A 20407-nucleotide genomic window follows, 5' to 3' on the forward strand; every position below is an offset into this window, starting at 1 on the left:
TCAACTTGAATATAATAGTAAAGATTTCTAGGTAGTATACTTTTTCTTTATATGAAAATTTAAATTCCTCATTTATACCCTTTAAAAGAAGAAATCTGACAACAAGGTGGTATATCAGCCTGAAAGAGGCTAGGTTAGATATCTAAAAATAATTCCTTTGCAATCATAAAATGTATTTGGTATGTGCTAGAAAGACATAGATTATTTAGACAGCACAACAAGCCACCGAATTGTAAGGAGCAGGATCTTTCCGCTCCAGTCATTGCCATGTTATTTTTAGGCCCCACAAATCGTGAATTATGTCCTGGAGTTACTAATAATTTAATAGAAATTGTGTCATTCCTATGGCATTTTAATAAAAGAAGATACATTTATTTCTCCATGAAAGTAATTTTTATAAAATAGCTTTAAGTACTAAATACTGAACATACTTAGCTATTATATGTACTTACTATTAGCATATTTTAATTTTTCTGATAAATACTTTATATAGTTTACCTGCATAGAGTACATAAATTTACTGGTTACTTAAAGTTAAGAATTATACGTTTATCTGAAATGCCAAAATAGGTACTTCACTCTGAAATTATGAATAAATGGGCAATTTAAAATATCCCACATCAGCCATAATGTAATATAAAAATTCTCAAACATTATTTTCATTAAATCAAGATGGAAATTTATTATAACATATTTTGTTTTATTACACAACACACAGTCATGTGGGCTATGAACCTTGCATTTCTAAGAGGAGATTAATATTTTCTCTATTTCATGTATAGCTTGAGAAAAAGTAAAAAAATACCAGAGACTAAAATTAGATGACTAAACTCATTTTTTGCATGTGATTGGGCCAAGGTTTGTCAAGGTGAACTATGAATGCATTAAAATCCACAATACTCCAGGACATAATTATTAATATTGTTGACTCCTTGGTTTCAGTTCATGCCCTATACAGGAGTTTTGTGAGATTCATGAAAAGCCTCTCAACACATTTATGAGCATCCCGGAGGCAACATGTCTTAAACTAAAAACAAGGTAGCTGTCAACCAAGCAAACTGTCATCAAGGCCAGACTGAGGTTCATAAATGCAAAGAACCAGTCTACAGCAAAGTGAGCAGATGAAGTCAGGCGCCACCCCATGCCAGAGCCTTGCCAACTCAGCACCCAGCAGTTGAGATACCAGGTAGACGACTAAAGGTGGCTCTTCACTTGGCAGGATCAGCAGCATTATGTACTATACCTGTGAGTCGTATATGTCAATGAAAATATTCAACAACCAAAAACAGTGCTGAAAATTGGCTCCATAACTATTATGGTTTATCACTTTTTATTCTACTGACTGTGCAAATTCTTTTTTATTATCATTATTTCTTTTATTGAGGTAACTGGCTTATAACATTATAAAATTTCAGGTGCACATCATTATATTTCGATTTCTGTGTAGAGTACATCATGTTCACCACCCAAAGACTAATTACCATCCATCACCATACATATGGACTCCGCAAATTCTTTAGTTCTCTTAACCAACCACAGAATTAGTTACCTGGAAGAGTGCTCAATTTTTCCTTCAGTGAAGAAGTAAATGATTTCTGTTTTCTAGATTAGTTATGCTAGAAGCACTTTTAAAATCTCCATGTATCCCAAAATACTTTTGTGAGTAAGTGCACATTAACAATGGTCTTCTATAAGTCAATTGGAGATTTAAAGTATGATTATTTTGTAAAGTCAAAGGTTTCTAAACTTTACTCTGTGCCTTATGTCATTTCCATGATGAAAAATTGAGATTAAAATGGATTTTATTTATAAAATAAATAACTTAAAAGGATACAAATGAGTTCAAGACTTGGGAAAATCTAGGATGTACTGATACTCCTCTTTCTAATCTTTCATTTGATAGATATGTGCCCTATAAAAAGTAACATTTCTGAAAAATATTGGATTGTGGTAGTAAAATGGTTTAATTTGTCTGTAAAGTTTACCCAATAATCCCAATAGTTTTAAACAAAAGCAGAAACTACAAGATATAAAGAAACTGGGTGTTAAGGTTACCTAAGCCTTAGTATTGGACCACAAAAATGCAATGAAATCTTCATTTGCAACGGAAATAGAAAATAAATGGGAACATCAGTTATACTCATAAATTGTATATGTTATACCTGGGCTCTTATACAAAGTGATTAGGGGTCACAAAGTCCTTCTTGAAGCATTGTCCTTTCCTCATCAGAAGATATAGAAAGTCTAAAAAGAAGAAACTAATAGTTATTAGACCCACTATCTGCCAGATATAAAATAAATTTTTTCTATGCATCATATAATCTTCCCAACAACCACATCGATTTTAAAGACGAGGAAATTGAGTCTCAGATAGGCTAAGTAATTTGTCCAGAATCACACCAAGTGGCCAAGAGTGTAGCCCTAGTGAACCCAGCTCCAAGATCCCTTTGTTCTTTCTGGTATATTATGCTTATTTATGCTCTCTAAATCCCCCAAATCTTACCCTCTTCCACTTTCATTCTCCTCAAATGTTCTCATACTCCTAAACCAGCTCTCTTTCCTTCCCAATCAAAATTCTGCTCCTGAATATTTCATAAAAGGTGTAAGACACTCTTAATTATTCATTTATGCAACAAATATCTAAGCACTTACTATATGCTGGAAACTAAGGAGAGAGAAACAAATAGATCTTATTTGTCTAAGAGCTTACAATCTACCACAAAAGACAAACAAGTAAACCAAAATTTACCATGTAGATTTGTGTCATAATAAAAGTATATTAAAAAAGTGATGTGAGTACAAAGAATAAAGAGCAATAAGTCATCTGGGGAGGTGTAGTCCAAGAAGGCTTCATATAGAAGGCAGTATATAAGATAAGGCTTCATTGATGAACAGGATGTAAGCAGAGTAATAGCAATAGTAACCACCTATTATTAAATACTTTCTATAGGTGAAGCACTATTAATTTATTGCACGCTTAATATAATTATATAATTTTCCTCACACATTTGGAGGCTTCTGCTTCTGAGCAAGACGGACTAACAGAGATTGGATTTAGCCTTCTGTTTTAAACAACTAAGAAAATCTGGAAAAAATATATGAAAACAACAGTTTTCAGATGCCAGACATCAAGCAGTGAAGAACGTGATTCCTAACAAAGGAAAAACAAATGAGGTCATCCCTACAGTTGTCCCAGCTTACCGCATGGAGAAAGAAATTACCAAGTGCAGTGCACAGAGGCAGAGTCTAAGGTCTCAGTGAGTTAAGAAGATGGAGCTGGGAGTGTAGGGAAGCCAAAGTGGCTATGATTTGTAGGGCAGAGTAATGGACGAGAGAGACCTGCATGCAGACTTCCTTGGATCTGCAGAGAATCCTTCATTGATTAGCACACGTGTATGAGGAAACTAACCAAGCTTAGGGAAAGACATACCTAAAAGAAGCAGAGAACACAATCCCCAGAGCTCACACAAAGCCAGGAATAGTTTATTTTCCCATCATCAAAAGTGTGAAACTTCATAACATCAGGGGCATTGGACAGACTACTCAGAACAGTATTACCTCAGAAGTGCAGAAAATTAACCTTACACTAAAGGCTGTACTGTTTCCAACTGACAGAGCTTGAAAGCAAGCATTGAAAGGATCAAACTGTTTCCAAGTATCTTAACTGCATACCAGAAATAAGTCCAAAAATATTTATAGGAATACTGAAAGATTTAGCATTCAACAAGGCAAAAGTCACAATTTCTTGCATCCAAGAAAAAATTACCAGCCAGGCAAAGAAGCAGGAAAATACAATCCATGAGGAGAAAAAACCAATCAATTAAAACTGACCCAGAAATGACATAGATGATAGAATTAATAGACAAGATATTAAAATAGTTATTATAGTTGTATTCTATTTGTTCATGGAACTAAAAGAAAGACTGAACATATTAAGTAGAGATAGTGAATATATAATAAAGACTCAAATTTAACTTCTAGGGATAAAAAATACAATATCTGAGATGAAAAATACATTGGGTAGAATTAAAAGCAGATTAAACACTGCAGGACAAAGACAAATGAATTTGAAAACTTATCAATAGAAACAATCCAAAATGAAACAGAGAGTGAAAAAAAAAGATGAAAAAATGTGAACAGAATCAGTGAACTGTAGGACGACTTCAAGCTGCCTAAAGTATGCGTAATTGGATTCTACAAAGAATGGGAGTTAACCAAAAAATTCTGAAGAACTAATGGCTGAAAAATCTTCAGATGTGACAAAAACTATAAACCCACAGATCCAAGAATCTCAAAACACCCCAAGCTCAAAAAACATTAAGAAAACTACACTAAGGCACATAATAATCAAATTGCTTACAACAAGTGATAAAGAGAAAATCTTAAAAGTAGCCAGAGGAAAATGATAACATCACATACAGAAAAACATATATAAGAACTACAGCAGACTTCTTTTTGAAAATAATGCAAGCCAAAAGACAATGGATCAATATATTTAAATTACTGAACAATAAAAAAGTTAATCTAAAAATCCATACCTAGCAAAGGCAGAAGGTAGTGTTACCAAATGGAAATCTGAATCTACACAAAGGAATAAAGAACACTAAAAATGGTAAATATGTGGGTAAATAAAAAGACTGTTTCTTATTTTTTAAATCTCTTTAAAATATTAACTATTAACAACTGTTAAATAATAACAATTATTTTTACATTTATAACATATGTGGAAGTAATATGTATGACAATAATAGCACCAAAGGCTAGGAGAGAGAAACAGAAGTATACTATTGTAAGATTTTTATACTACATGTGAAATGGGATAATATTACTTGAAGACTATGATAAATTGTATAGGGTTGCTATAAATGCTAAAGCAACCACTAAAATGTAATAAAACAAAAAATTAGAAGTAATAAGCCAATAAAGGATTTCACATAAAATCATAAAAAATTCTCAATAAATTAAAAAGTAAGCAAGGAAAAGGCAAAAGAGAATAATGAATGGATGGTACAAATAGAAAACAAATAGCAGATCATATATTGAAACTCAACCACATCAATAACCACGTTAAATGTAAATGCCTAAACACCCAAATTAAAAGGGAGAGATTTTCATACTGGCTAAAAAGCAAGACTCACTTGCATGCAATCTACAAGAAATCTACTTTAAAAGGGAAGATACAATACTTTAAAAGTGAAAGGATGGTAAATATATACCATGATACCACTAATAAAAGGAAAGTTGCGGTGTTTGCACTATCAGACAAAGTAGATCTCAAAGCAAAGAATATTACTAGGGATAAAGATATTCTTGTATAATGATAAAGGGATCAGTTCATTAGGAGGACATAATGACCCTAAACATTTATCCATGTAATAGAGCTTCAAAATACAAGAAAGAAAACCTATAAAATTTCAAGAAGAATTATATTCAGAGTTTTCAAAATCTCTCTCTCTCAGTTAATGACAGAACAAGTAGACAAAAAATCAGTAAGGCTATGGAAGACCTGAACAACACTATCAACCAACGTTACTTAATTTACATGGATAGAACTTGCCACTCAACAAAAGAATTAGGAATTCAATGACAGAAAGATATCTGGAATATCCCTAATTATTAGGAAATAAAATAATACGTCTAAATGACCCATGGATCAAAGAATAAATCAAAAGGGAAATTAGAAAGTATTTCAAACTGAATAAAAATGAAAACACCACGTGTCAAAATTTACGGGATGCAGTTAAAACAAAACATAGAGGTAATTTATAGCACTAAAACGTATATTAAAAAAGAGGGTCTCAAATCAGTGATCTCAGCTTTCACCTTAAGAAACTAGAAAAAGAGAAAATTAAACTCAAAGTATAGAGAAAAAAGAAAATAATAAGGAAAAAACAGAAATCAATAAAATAGAAAAGCAATACTAAATTTTGATATGTTGTTTACATTTTCATATAATACTAAATTCCGATATGTTGTGTTTACATTTTCATATCATAAATGATATATCATTTATAATCATATCATAAATGATATGAAAAGGATAATTAATTAAAAGGATAATAAATAGATATTATGAACAAATCTATGGCAATAGATTCAATGACTTAGATGAAATGCACTTAAAGTGCATAACTTAGATGAAATAGATAACTTAAATAGCCCTATATCTATTAAAGAAATTGAATTTGTAGTTAAAAACCTTCCCAGAAAGAAAACTTCAAGCCCAGATGACTTTAGTGAAGTCTTCCAAGCACTTAAAAAATAATGCCTACTGTACACAAAGTCTTCCAGAAAATTAAAGAAGTAATACTTCCCAACTCATCCTATGAGGCTACAGTAATCAAGATAGTGGCATACAAAAAATAGATAAATAGATCAATGGAACGGAATTGAGACTCCAGAAATAAATCTATACATACACAGTAAATTGATTTTCAACAAAAGTGCCAAGACAATTTAGTGGGGAAAGGATCATCTTTTCAGCCAATAGCACTGGAACAATTGGATAATCACAAGCAAGAATATAAAACTCAAACCTTATCTCACCCCAGTACAAAAATTAACTCAAAATGAATCATAGATCTAAATTAAAAGCTAAAACTATAAAACTTCTAAAGGAATACATAAGAGAAAATCTTAGTGACCTGGGTTTGCCAAGATTTCTTAAATGTGACACAAAAAGCATGAAATATAAAAGAAAAACAATAAATTTGACTTCATTTAAAACTTTTGCTCTTCAAAAGACACTTAAAAGTCAAGCCACAGACCAGTAGATGTGTGCAAAATATATATTTGACAAATAACTTGTACTTAGAATATTAAAAAAACTATTATAACTCAATAAAAAAGAAGACAAATCCAATTTTTTAAAAACAGCAAAAGATTTAAAAAGCACTTCAACAAAGTAGATAGATGATGACAAATCAGTATATGAAAAGATGCTCAACATCATCAGTCATTAGAGAAATATGAATTAAAACCACAATGAGATACCACTACAAACCACTTGAATGGCTACAATTGAAGACTAAACATACCAAGTGTTATTAAGGATGTGGGGTAACTGGAACTCTCACACATTGCTGGTATAAATGTAAAATGGTACAATCACTTTGGAAAAAATTAACAGTTATTAGAAAGTTAAACATACACCTGTGTAACCTAGTCATTCCACTCCTAGGTATTTACCCAAAAGAAATGAAAGTATATGTCCATCCAAAGACAAATGTTCAAAGCAGCTTCATTTATAACAGCTAAAAACTAGAAAGAACTTAAATGGATAATCAAATTGTGGTATATCCATACAATGAAATACTACTCAGCAATTTAAAAAATAAGCTATTGACATGGACAACATGAGTGAATCTCAAAATAATTATGCTGAATGAAAGAAACTAGACGAAAAAGAGTACATAATGTACGATTCCACTTACATATAAAAATTTTTAAATGCAAACTAATCTGTAATGACAGCAGATCAGTGATTGCCTGATGATTAGGTCAGGGAAAGATCAAGGTGGGGCAGGAGCAATGGACTCTGAAGGGGCAGTAAGAAAGTGTTAGAGGTGGGGCCAGCCCGGTGGCTTAGCGGTTGGGTGTGCGTGCTCCACTACTGGCGGCCCGGGTTCGGATCCAGGCGCGCACCCACACACTGCTTATCCCACCATGCTGAGGCAGCGACCGTCCCACATACAGCAACTAGAAGGAGATGCAACTACGACATACAACTATCTACTGGGGTTTTGGGGAGAAAAAGGGGAAAAAAAAAAGAGAGGAGGATTGGCAATAGATGTTAACTTAGGGCCGGCCTTCCTCAGCAAAAAGAGGAGGATTGGCATGGATGTTAGCTCAGGGCTGATCTTCCTCACAAAAAAAAAAAAAAGAAAGAAAGAAAGTGTTAGAGGTGATGGATGTGTAAATTATCTTGATTGTGGAAATGGCTTCACTGGTGTATCCCTAAATCAAAACTTACCAGCAGTTTATTATACGCGAATTATACCTCAATAAAGCTGTAAAAAAAAATGCAGTAGGTAATATTCTCACTTTACTGGTGAAGAAGCTAAGACTCCAAGAGGTTATGCGATTTGGCTAAGATCACAGCTAGTACACAGCAGTACCCAGAGGTGGCAGGAATTCCATACAGTATATTTTAAAACTAACGTGAAGCATCTAATATAGCTCTGATTCACAGACGGCACTCAAAAGTTGTTTTGGGGTTTTAAAATATAGAGGCATATAAAAAACCTAAGACGTGAAAAAGTAATAGATTTTAACTTTCCCATAGGATATTTAAATTTTTAAAGAAGATTATTTTAACCTAAAATATCTTAATTGACAGAATGTATGAGAGAGATAGTTTCTGTAACTCATTCAAAAAGCATTTGGTGGAAACTATTATGTACTGCATAATAGGAACTACTTGCTAGGCACAAGTGAGACGGATGGATTCTTAAGTCATACACAGGTTATAATCAGCACGCTTGAATGAAGCAATGCAAGGGGCTCAGTGTGTCAGGAGGCTAAGGTGCCTACACATGAGTGGAGGATGGAGATGACCAGCCACTCTAGGTCTCCAAGAAGGAATAATGGCCAAAGCATTTCCCGGCCAGGTTTTGTATCAGTCATCTCTTTGCTCTACTTTTTCATATGTATATTTCATCTCCTCCCACAAATAGATTATAAATTCCTGAGGACTAATTCTTCCCTTCCCATTTTAAATTCCACCTCATGTCCAGAAGAGTCCTGAATTCATATTCTTATTGAGTGAATGAACAAATGAATGAAGGCATGTTAGTGTTAGTCTGAATGATAAGGTAATGAGACTGACAAGGATCCTTTACAAAATCAACTTGACTTTAACCCATTTTCTTGAAAAAGTCTTTTCTTACTCATGAATATATTTTCCTGCACTATTTCCTCTTCCCTTGAAAGAGACAAGTAGAGAGGGCCTATATCCTAACTTTAATATTTGCTGCCACCATACCTTCTGTGGAGAAGGACAGAATGTGGTAATATAACCAGGAAGTCGTAGTCATTGCTTTATCTGAGCAAGTTTTAAAAGTAACCAAACTCTGTGCACACCTGTTATATTCCTCACAGATGTCATGTACTAATCCCTATGTGAAAGCCACCTAACAGGAATGCCATAATTCAAGCATCTTCACTTTTCTCACTCAGAGTAGCCAAGTTTTACCTTATGCCTCTGAAATCAAAAACGCCCCTGTCTGCGCACTTGAACTCTTAGTGTTAATATCTTTAGTATTTATGTTATGGCTTTAAATCCTCAAAGTAATTTTACCTTTAAGTATGTTCTCATTCCTTTAGAAACACATCTTCCTCCCAGTCCTCCTGGGAAGAAAAAATATCCTTAATTTTCAGTGGGGATTTAACCAATGAGATGACAAGTGATTTGAGCATTGACAAGAAATAATTAGCATGATCATTTCCCTCTGCCTTTTCAAAAATTCAGTACATGATGAACAACAGGAACAGGAAAAAGCAAGAGGAGTCAATTTGACTCCTTTCCTTCCCTCATGCTCCCCACAACATACAATCTGACCAGTCTTATTGATCCCACATTGGCAAAGTCTCTACTTTCTGTTCCTTTCTGTTCTCAAAATACTCATCTTTGTTTAAATCTTTTACCTCCTGCCTGAACTATTGCAATAGCCCTCACAAGCTGTTTCTCTAAGTTCAAGTCTTTTTTTTTTTCTTCTAATCAAATCTACAAACTACTGGCTGAACTAATTTTTCAAAAGCAAAGCTTTTGCCACTTTTGCCACACCACTGGACTATTTGGTTGTGACGGCCCCCTAAAATCTACTAAATGCCTTAGTTTAGCCTTATGGGCCAAAATGATATGATCACACTAAATTTTCTAGTTTATACACACCCTGTACCTCAGTCAAACTGGACTTCCCATTGTCCCCTCTCCCATACATTCCTGCTTCCGTTCATCTGCCCCATACTCACGCTTGTGCTATTCCCCTCACAACCAGGATGCTCCTTTCTCTTCATCCCCTATTCCACTGACAAAATTCTACTCAACTTTCAAAGAACATCAAAGAGTCTGCTTCCTAAGGTCCTCCTTCTTAAAGGGGTATATCTTCAATTTTTTTGAATCCCCTAGAGTACTATTTTTGACTTTATTAAGGCACTTAACATATTCTACATAGAGAATTACATCTTTCCTTTGCTTATCTCCTCTGTAATAATCAGTGCAACTTAAGTAAAATTTATTAAATCCTTTTTTGAGCCATGCACTAAGTTAGACACTAGGGACACAAAAAGGAATATGAGAGTTTAATAATTATGTCTAGATTCTAAGGTTCTTGATGGCAGGAACTTGGTACATTTGCAATTGTTTTTAACACTCTGCTTTGAATATAGTCAGTAATCAGTATGTATTTGTGGAGTTGAGTTAGTTTCCAACAGATACTAAGCACTCTCCTAGGAAGAAAATATTTGCTACTGAAAAAGGATTTGCCATAACTGGGAAAAAAGATACTCACATCTTTAAATAGTTTTCAGAGGGAAAGTTGGAAGTTAGACTGACCACTGATGACACCAGCACGAAGACTCTAATAGGTCAGATCACTCCTCACTTAGATACCAAAATCCAAGTAGACCAGCCTGCTTCAAATGATAAATTCCCATATGGTCAGAGCTTCTAAGATTGTCAGTTTGGTCCAATAAAGATAGTTATGCTTCACATCACAGAAATCTGTTTCTTGTACCCTCTTGGGAGTTTACATAGGAACACTTTTTGATGCCAAGATTTAAACAGGTATCTATTCAACATATCTGGGGGACACACACTTCCTGTTTGACCTAACCACATCTACACAACCTTAAAATGTATGCTTTCAAGGGTATTTAGCATTGCTGAAGGCCCAGATACAATGACAGACTTCTGCACTATGAGATTAGGCAAACCTTGCATTTACTCTCAACATATTTACACTTCCTTCCTTCCTGGGAAATAAAATGGAAAGACACTGTAAGGCTTTTTTACTTTTATTTTATTTATTTATTTATTTTTTGTGAGGGAGATCAGCCCTGAGCTAACATCTGATGCCAATCCTCCTCTCTTTTTTTTTTTTGGTTTTGCTGAGGAAGATTGGCCCTGGGCTAACATCTGTGCCCATCTTCCTCTACTTTATATGGGACACTGCCACAGCATGGCTTGACAAACAGTGCATGGGTGCGTGCCCGGGATCCAAACCTGCGAACTCCGGGATGCAGAAGCAGAGCACGTGCACTTAACTGCTTGCACCACCAGGCCAGCCCCTGTAAGGCTTTTTTTAAAAGATAGCGCCAGGAATAAAAAGAAATGAAAATGGTCAATAGTGTTATGCAAAAACCAATATTAAAACAAAAAACTTCTTGACAATGATCCAAGCTGCAAAAATTAGGTAAACAGAAGGTCGCTGCTGAATGACCAAACCAAGCCCCAGTGCCTGGCACCTTCTAGGATAAGAGCTCCTTAGGCCAAGCCCAGCTCCTCCCACAAGCTGTCTCTAAATAAGAGTGACAGATCTCTCCTCCAGAAAAAAACTCAGCAGGGCATGCAACAATCACTCTGCCCATTACTGAAAGTCAATTTAGTAGCACAAGGACCTAAACTAAGGGACAATTTCAGAGAAGGAAAGAGAGAAATGTACTCTCTTTGTGTAAGAGGAACAGAAACCCAAAAATCTAGGATATGAAATCTGTATTTCTGGAGAGAACTGTTAGCACAAAATAGTTGCAATATTCCAACAGGATGAGAAAAAATGAGACAGGCCTTTTTCATGGCATTCAGTCTCAGAGACAGATGTAAGAGTTCTCAGACTAAGACGTAAACAGACTTGAGGTGCTCTAAAACAGCTGAGCCTACAGAAATTTTATCAGATAAGTTTATCATCAAGAATATTCTACATGAAGTGAAACCCTGCTGGTGTTCTAGAGTGGGAAGAGATGTGTTCTGAAGTCAGACTGTGTTTGAGTCCCAGCTCTGCCTTTTTCTTTCTTGCATCCCTTCCTCCCTTTTTTCCTTTATCTTTATTTTTTTCTTCATTCATTCAACAAACATCGATTGGGAACTTACTATGTGTCAGGCACTGTGCTAGAAACTGGGTATACAGGTTTGAACAAAATAGTCATGGTCTCTGCCCTGACAGAGCTTTTAGTCTAGTGAAGAAAATAGACATTAAATATACACACAAAGGTATGATAATTACTAATCATTTTAAGTGCTATGAAGGCAAAAAAGAAATCAGAATTTAGACAAAATAACTGGGGAAGGAAACTATCTTATAAGGTTGTTGAAAGGATTAAAAATAACAATGTAAAAATGCATTGCACAATGCCTAGAACATACAGGTGGTCAACACAAACAACAGCTGTTTTCTGTTAACTTCTCTCTGCCAAATATAGACATTTGATTCCCTCCCATTCCTCTCCTGCCACAGAAATTGGGAAGTGATAGAGCAGTGGTAGGTGCTATTGTGGAGAGGGGCAGCCTGTTCCCTCTAGACACTTCAATTGTTGCACAGCTTGTTGTTCTATCAGTTTTCTATATAATCATAACCTTAACCAATCCACAACTTTCTTTCAGGCATATCTGAGTTTCATCTCCTGCTTAGTATCCTCAAGATAATTTATAAATTTTACACTTTTGGTTGCATGGGATATTTAATGCCCTTTACCCCTAAATCAAACTATTCTCAAGAAACAACCAACGTCAGGAACTGAAACGAATTCACTCTGTTTGGAAGACTTGCCAGAAAATCACAACTAAGGACTTTCCTTAAGGTTGTAAGTATGTGGTTGTACAGAATATCTCATTGTAGGAGGTCTTTCTGAAAACTTAAAAATCCTCCTTTTAGGCCATGAATATTCCTCTGTCTTGTTCTCAGAAAGCAAACATTTAACAAGCCTTAAAATTTGACAAATCCTATTTCAGGTTCAGTAAACTGCTAGGTCAATAAAGATTATAATTTCTTTCTAATTATCCTATCTTCATCACCTCACAATAGTAAAACTAATTCCAACGGTTCCTCAATTTCTTGATTGCACAAAATGAACAAGAGAGTCCTTAGTTCATGTAAGAAATCCAATTGGGACACTTCAGTCCTTAATCAAAAAGGTGAGCTTGTATACAATTTAAGGGACATGTGTTACATATTATCTTACAGCTTGGCAAGCAGCATACACACTAATTGAAAACAAGCTATCTCTAAATGAAGGAAAGGACAGAAGTGAAAGAGGGAAAGGAGAAAGAAAGGGAGGGAGGGAGGAAGGAAGAAAGGGAGGGAGGGAGGAAGGAAGAAAGGGAGGGAGGGAGGAAGAAAGGGAGGGAGGGAGGAAGGGGGGAGGGAGGAAGGAAGGGAGGGAGGACGGAAGGGAGGGAGGGAGGCAGGAAGAAAGGGGAAGCAGAAGGAGAAAGGAAAAGAAGGACGATTCATTGCACTGAAAGTCACTTTACAGAAATGTGATCCCCAAGACCTTCCCAACCTCCAAAACCGAAAACATCATAGACCATATTTGAAACCTAATTCACGTGATACTTGGCTCTAGAAGATATAGGGATGCTCCTTGGTCATGGTTATAATGAGACCTTTCTAAAGGTCTCCCATATAAAATATAGAGTGTGACACATAGATGATTATTTTCATAGATATCTATATAAATCTTCACCCAAATAAAGTAAAATTATTCTCATTGGTTTTTTACCTAAAATTCCTACAGCTGTCCTTAAAACACATTGAATGGAAATCAATAAAACCAAAACAAATTAGGGAAAAAAATCTATAGAACTCCTTTTAAGTTACTATTGTCTAATCCAAACAAGTATTGCCACATCTTAAAAAACAGTCCTCAAATCCATTTTGTGATTTTACAAAAACCTTCTATTTCAGTCATCTCTTGTTTCACTAATTTCTCTCCCTTTTGTCTCCTCAATTACTGCAGTGAAATTGGAGGGACAGGTATTTCTTCCATTTGTTCAACTATATCTCCTCCTCAAAAAGCTCCTGGCCCTCAAGGTTTTCTGATACTCAGCTCTCTTGTCCTCACCCACATTTCTCATTCCTTATTTTCTCAACCTTCCCCCAGATATCGCCTTTCAGCTATCTGTTCCGTGACTGCGAGTCCAGGGAAAAACTCCCTGTAACTAGTCACAAAATCAACAGTTGCTTTCACACACTGCCACTACCAGGGACAAAGCCCAGAATGTTTCCATCCCTTAAAGCCATCAGCCATTCAGTGAGTGTGCACTTACTGCTATATCAGATACCAAATCGTGTGCCACCAATCTCACCTTAAAAACAACCCATTCTAATTGGTGATGCTATATATATGTAATGATGGAAGAAAAATAATATTCACACGAGGAGTAACATCTGTATTTCTTCTGCACTTTGTTCAATGAAACTCAGAACACTAGTAGCAGTCATTAAAACCAAGCCATAGGCTTGTTATCAGTCTGCCATGGCTTTAAGAAAAAAAAAAGAAACTATATGCTGCCTAATGTAGGCAGTTATAGGGGTGCAGACTTGAATTCCACTAATACTATTGCTTAATTATCTACCACGCCCGGGTCAAAAAGGAAAAATAATAATTTACTGTCAAACATACCTTTTTGTTGTACTTGTGTGTTCCAAAGGTACAAAAGAGCCCAAAGGTGAAATAAAAATAGAAAATCTGCTTTTATTAATGAATTCATTCACTTAAGTTTATATGAAACTGTGTGAGCTGAAAAGAAAGAGCTAACTCCAATTCAGTTTGTATCCAAGGAAAACCCCACCCACATAAACCCTCTAGTAACATACCAAGTTTTAAGGCCTCAGGTTAGAGACTATCTTTTCTTCTCTTGTAAGCACTGTGCCATGCCCTTAGTGCTAAGCAAGTAATAATAATAACAAGCATTACACCATATGGACAAACTTTTTTGACTGATTAAACGTTAAGAATAAGTCTCTTTTGCCAGTCATCTATGGAAGGTGATGCTTTGGAAACTAATGTTTTAATTTTTGAAAATTAATCTTTATATATATGGGGGGTGGGGGAGAGGGAGGAAAGTAGAGAGGAAGGGAGGGAGAGGGAGGTAGAGAATGCAGAAAATGTTTTTATCTTTACTGGCAATATTTAACTCACATTTTGATGTTTGGAGCTGGCAAAATTTGGTAAAATGATAAGCATTTATACCCACACTCCAAGATAACATGAAATATGTACTTCAGATAAAACTATATGCTGAGAGTGATGTGTAGAGACAAGCATACAACAAAAAGAACTAGATTTTGTTGATTATTCAAACAATCTATATAAACCGAATAGTTACTAACATATTTCTATCTAAATGCTTGAATAAATCAATGACTTTACTTTTTCCTGAATTATACACAGACTATATTTCACACCCTATAGATCATTATATTATAAAATAATGGCTAACTGTGCATAATTAGTGCCTTTATTAACACTCCCTCACTTCCTTATGTTTGAGACCACCACCCAGTTCAAATTATGGCTTTATTTCCCCTTCTCTCTATATATTTAATTCCTTTAAATATTAGTGAATGTTATGTAAGACTACTGGAAGATAATTAAGCCTATCTTCTTGGTTAAAAACATGTTCAGAGAGCAGCTTTTTAGGGGAATATTCAAATTTATTAGCGCCTCTTAGCAAACTGCCCCCTAAGCCCCCATATTGTTTCTAATCTCAAGTTAAGAAAAATTTTTCTCCAACAGGCACTGAATCACTTTAATGTTGACTCTTGTGCTGCTCTACTCCACCTTCAAATGTAGCCAGTAAATTCAGCTTTACTACTGTACTATAAAAATGTGAAAGAACCATAATAGCATCTAAAAAAGAGCTGTTGGCACTATATTAGTTTAGAGAAAACCCTAAACTGAATACTAATGCAAAATTTAATGGTAGTTTGCCTAGTTGCCAAAAGAGTTACAATAATTATTTTGCCATAATATGTAAGTCATCTTGAAGGCATCTGAGAATATCACTGTGTAGGATTCAGAATAAGTCCCCAAAGTGTCATTGTTCTCTTGGGTTTGGGTTTTTTCCAATATAAATAAATCATCAACATACTACCTTCACTGTAACACTGTCTTCAGATAAGAGGATTGCCTTATGAGTGAAGAATCATTATAAAGAGATCACTCTGCTTCTTTAGTAAGTCAGCTTCCCTCATCGGCATCCAATATGGATCCACCTCACACCAAATTCCACTTTACAGTGAATATTGTGATTGTGAGGTTCCGGTAAAACATTCAAAAAGAATCAATACAGTTTTACTTCCCTTTTCCTTTATACAACTAAATTTTTAGAGTTGAAAAGTAAACCAAGATCAAATTTAGACACGTTGTTTGAAATTAGGAAAGATGAAACACTTCAGCACCAGACAAAAGCCCTGATTTTAAGAGTAGGTTTTTGCCTTCCCTGAAATGCCTAGCTCAGGCGGTGTATTTTTATGCCTGCAGATATTGGCATGTTTCAGATTTAAGATTATGACACACCAACTTATTTTGAAATTTTTTAAATCTTCCATTGCACATGTTTCAAGTGCTTCATGACTATCACTGATAATTGAGCAATTAACTTGAAATTACCAAATGTGCTGCGATGGCACAATATGTAGTAAGCAACATGAAAGAATAAAGAACAGAGGAACTTAATACAGTGAAAAAAAGTAATAAAGGGTAAAATAGGCCATAATAATAATAACAGTACTGAGTAAGTTTTAGTGGTCCCAGGTCTGAGTGATTTAACGCTGCCAGTAAAGTGGTTTAATGAAACAAGTCCAGAGTATTCCAAACTTTTTAGAGCAGTTTGTTCTGGTGCTACAAAAAGGAAGCTTCTTTCTAACTGGTCTTGTGTAATATTCAGGGATTGGTCCAAAAAGTAAGTGTGGGAGTTTCATTAGACAACAAGCACAAAACAATTAGGTTAAAAATCCTGACATGCAGATTCTTAAGAAATACAAGCTTGCAAAAAATAGATGTAAGGTCTCCCTTTAAGTGTGAGACAGACAAAGCAAAAACTCTAGGACTAAACATGACCTCAAGAAGTCCTCGAGCTTTTAGGAACATATTTTCAAATCAAAAATTAAGATACATGCCTTGACATCAAGAGGGAAGGATGAAACAGCTGTACTAGAAAAACCAGAACGCCTCTTCAATGTTCATCCCATCAAGGTCTCTAATACCGGGCTTTTCTGGCTAAAACCATAGTGTGACTGTGAAGAGTAGCTTTTTAGTGCTTACATATAGCCAGTGAAGCAAATTCCATAAACCTAAATCCTACCTTATTTCAGTGGCAGGCCATCTTAAAGGTTTGCAAGAAAAACCAACAATTTAGAAAGTCAGAGAGGGAAAAGAGATTCAAACTACAGCAAATAAAGGAAACTATTAAAAACATTTTTTTCTCAAAATTCCATCAATATTGCTCCAAAACACCAGTAGGAGATTAAAAATAGGCCAGGCTGTGCTTTCAGGTATAAATTAGAAACAGAAAGTGGAGAGAGCAGACAGAACAAGTATCTAAGGGCACTAGTATATAAAACTTAAAAGCTTAAAATGTAATGGATATACACATTCAGATTAGCAAAGTGCTTTCAATTAAAGTAGATTTCTGGCCACAGTTCACAAATGTATAGTAGCTGTGTGTATTAATGTAGATACTTCAAATGTCAGTATATCTCTAATTAACATGAGCACACAACTGTAAAACTGAGAAGGCACAATTTTAAATTCCTTACATTCCCAGCATTAATGCTTTCATGGGGCAGCTCCCGTTGTCATGGAAAATGGCATTCAAGCCCTATTTGTGGATTTTCACAGCTCATCTTTTTTATTTACCTGCTCTATGTCAAGATTAGTCTGGAATATTATTTTTTAAAGATAATGCACTTAGATCTACTTGTCCTTAAAATCACAGCTGTTCTTGCTGAGGGAGCTTTGGTCTGGGCTATACTCCGTTTGAAACAGATTTCTTTCCATTTTAAAATACCACAAAGAGATGAATTTGTGATTCTTTTTGTTTGTTTCCTAAAATCTATGCAATTCAAATTTCAGCTGAAGCATGACATGTGGCAGTTTCGGAATAGGGGGATAGGAAAACGTCAGAGAGGAGCAAATGATCTAGGAACATGGGGAAACCAAGTGATAGAAAGCTCTCTACAATTTCCTTCCTCAACTTTTTGAAAATATTTGTACAGCAACCAAATGGAGACTGAGATAGTGATCAAAAACAACAGAAGAAAGAGCTAAAATTCTCTCTGAGAGAGGACAGCTTAGTAGTATAGAAAGAGCACTGAATTTATACCACGGATCCTTAAGTTTGAGTCCTGCTACAATGCAAAAATGAGGATAATTCCTACTGATCTCACAGAGTTTTTACAAAATTCATCCAATTTAATGTCTGCAAAAGCAAGTTTATACAAATTAAGATACTGTTATTATCATTGCCTCAAGCATGGGGCTAAGCAATAATCACTTTTTGTAGCAGACAATAAATACTTTTTTACCTTTTCAGGTAAAAGTTTGCTAGTAGAGACCATGAACAGAGAAAGAATTTTATAAAAAGGAATTCATTATCAAATTACTAAAAAGGCTTGGGTATTCTGAAAAAGCAGGATATCTAACAATTTATTTCTGTTTTGTTTTGTTTTAATCAATCATTTATTGCCCTGGTAAAACTGAATGGTCAGAATCACGTAATTGTTAATTAGAGATAAAAAACTAAATGTGGGATATTAACATGCAAAACACAGTCTTCTTATACAATGCCTACTTTGGGAAAAGAAAAGGGTAGTTTTATTTTTTAAAGAGAAAAAAAAAACTAGAATAAAATGTTTTCAGCTTCTGAAACGATAACCTTTTTCCTTCACAGTGTTTTCCTCTTCTGACCTAGGTAGTGAGTAGGTAAGATTCCAATCGGTTCTCACACACCCTTGGTGTGGCCCATTCATTATGGATGTGCAAAACAATATCCCACCTTCCTTATCTCACAGACTGGCTTCTGCACACCTTACTAAGAAACCTTCCCATGGCCATGAGGTATAACTTTCTGCCTTAGATCATTTAGCAAATAAGCAGTTCCAGGACATGGAAATTAAAGTTCCCAAAAGGAGCCATTGTCACTGATCCCATTTGCTTGTTCTTAGGCCAGACTAGATAAATATTTCTATTGTTTTAGCTGTCTCATCATTCAGTGTAAGTGGTGCACAGTTTCCGCAATAATTGAAAGAAATGAGAACTCAAGCATTCTGGATGCCATTTTATCTGATTTATCTTAGTCACAGTATCCTCCTAGATTTCTTTAATAAGAAAGTTCCAGTCAGGAGATGGCCCTAACAAAGTTTGAGACAACTGACCAAAGGAAAAACAAGGTCCATGCCCTAAACTAGCATATGGAAATTCTCAAGACTGGAAAACAATTACTTTAGGCCTGTATGATTAGCATGACTTCTACCCAAGCAAGCAGACAAAATCTGACTAGAAGATTTTTGGGTATTTTTTTTAAGTTGAACTCCAGAAATAACCATACAAAAACAATATCCACAGTGCCCCTTCTATTTTTAGCCTCTTTCTTTGTTAGGGCACAAGAAAAATTTCAGCTAATTGGATCACCTCTGTTCAAAGCTAGTTTATGTATGTCCGGTTGGGTGGGGGGAGGAGGGGAAAGAAGTGAAGAATTCAGGGAACAGAGCCTGTGGGTGACGAGAAATGTAAACTACATTTTAATGAAGGCCATCTTGGTTGAAACGCTGGTAATTATCTTGTATTTGTCATTTTAAAAATTTAACCGTCCTAAAAACTTACTAAAGGGAATGATTGAATGATATGAGAGAAGAGAGAAAGGAAGTAAAAGAAAGGATAAACCATCAAAGATAAGATTTGGACAGCTCAAAATTATTTCCCTTCACTCAGATTTCTAATAGGATAAGTTCAGCTCCTTGAAATCATCCTTTTTCTTAAGAATCCTTCAAAGATACTTTACATTTCTTTCTTCGCCTTCTTCACCTTCTAATCCTCACTATGATGCCTTGCACAAATTAAAAGCTTATATTTAATCCAAATGAACCATGTAGTTTAATATTTTGTGTTTCACATAAGAATTAAGTCTTCAAATAATAAAATGTGAGTTGATAGTTTCATAAAAATAACTTATTCATTCTTAAAACATTAAAAAGATACAAAATGTATTAAACTATATTAAACACTCAACATCTATTTTTTTTTAAGTTGGTTCAAAATGCCTGGTCCAATCAGTGCTACTACTAAAAGAAAGGAAAAGCTGGTTTTAAATAAGTTTTCACTGCTTTCTGCTTAAACATTGAACCACTTAAACTCTAATTTATATCATTACTTTTTTCAAATACTTTCCTGTAAGTATATTTTCTTA

At 34.9% G+C, this 20407-nt stretch overlaps 1 protein-coding gene across 3 annotated transcripts in view; it reads right to left on the reverse strand.

Moving 5' to 3' along the window:
• The window catches only part of SOX6 (SRY-box transcription factor 6), a 573709-nt gene that overhangs the window by 452293 nt on the left and 101009 nt on the right, over nucleotides 1-20407 (reverse strand). The gene's annotated exons all lie outside the window — the stretch shown is intronic.

The sequence above is a fragment of the Diceros bicornis genome, chromosome 7 (genome assembly GCF_020826845.1).
Source record: "Diceros bicornis minor isolate mBicDic1 chromosome 7, mDicBic1.mat.cur, whole genome shotgun sequence".
NCBI lineage: Eukaryota > Metazoa > Chordata > Mammalia > Perissodactyla > Rhinocerotidae > Diceros > Diceros bicornis.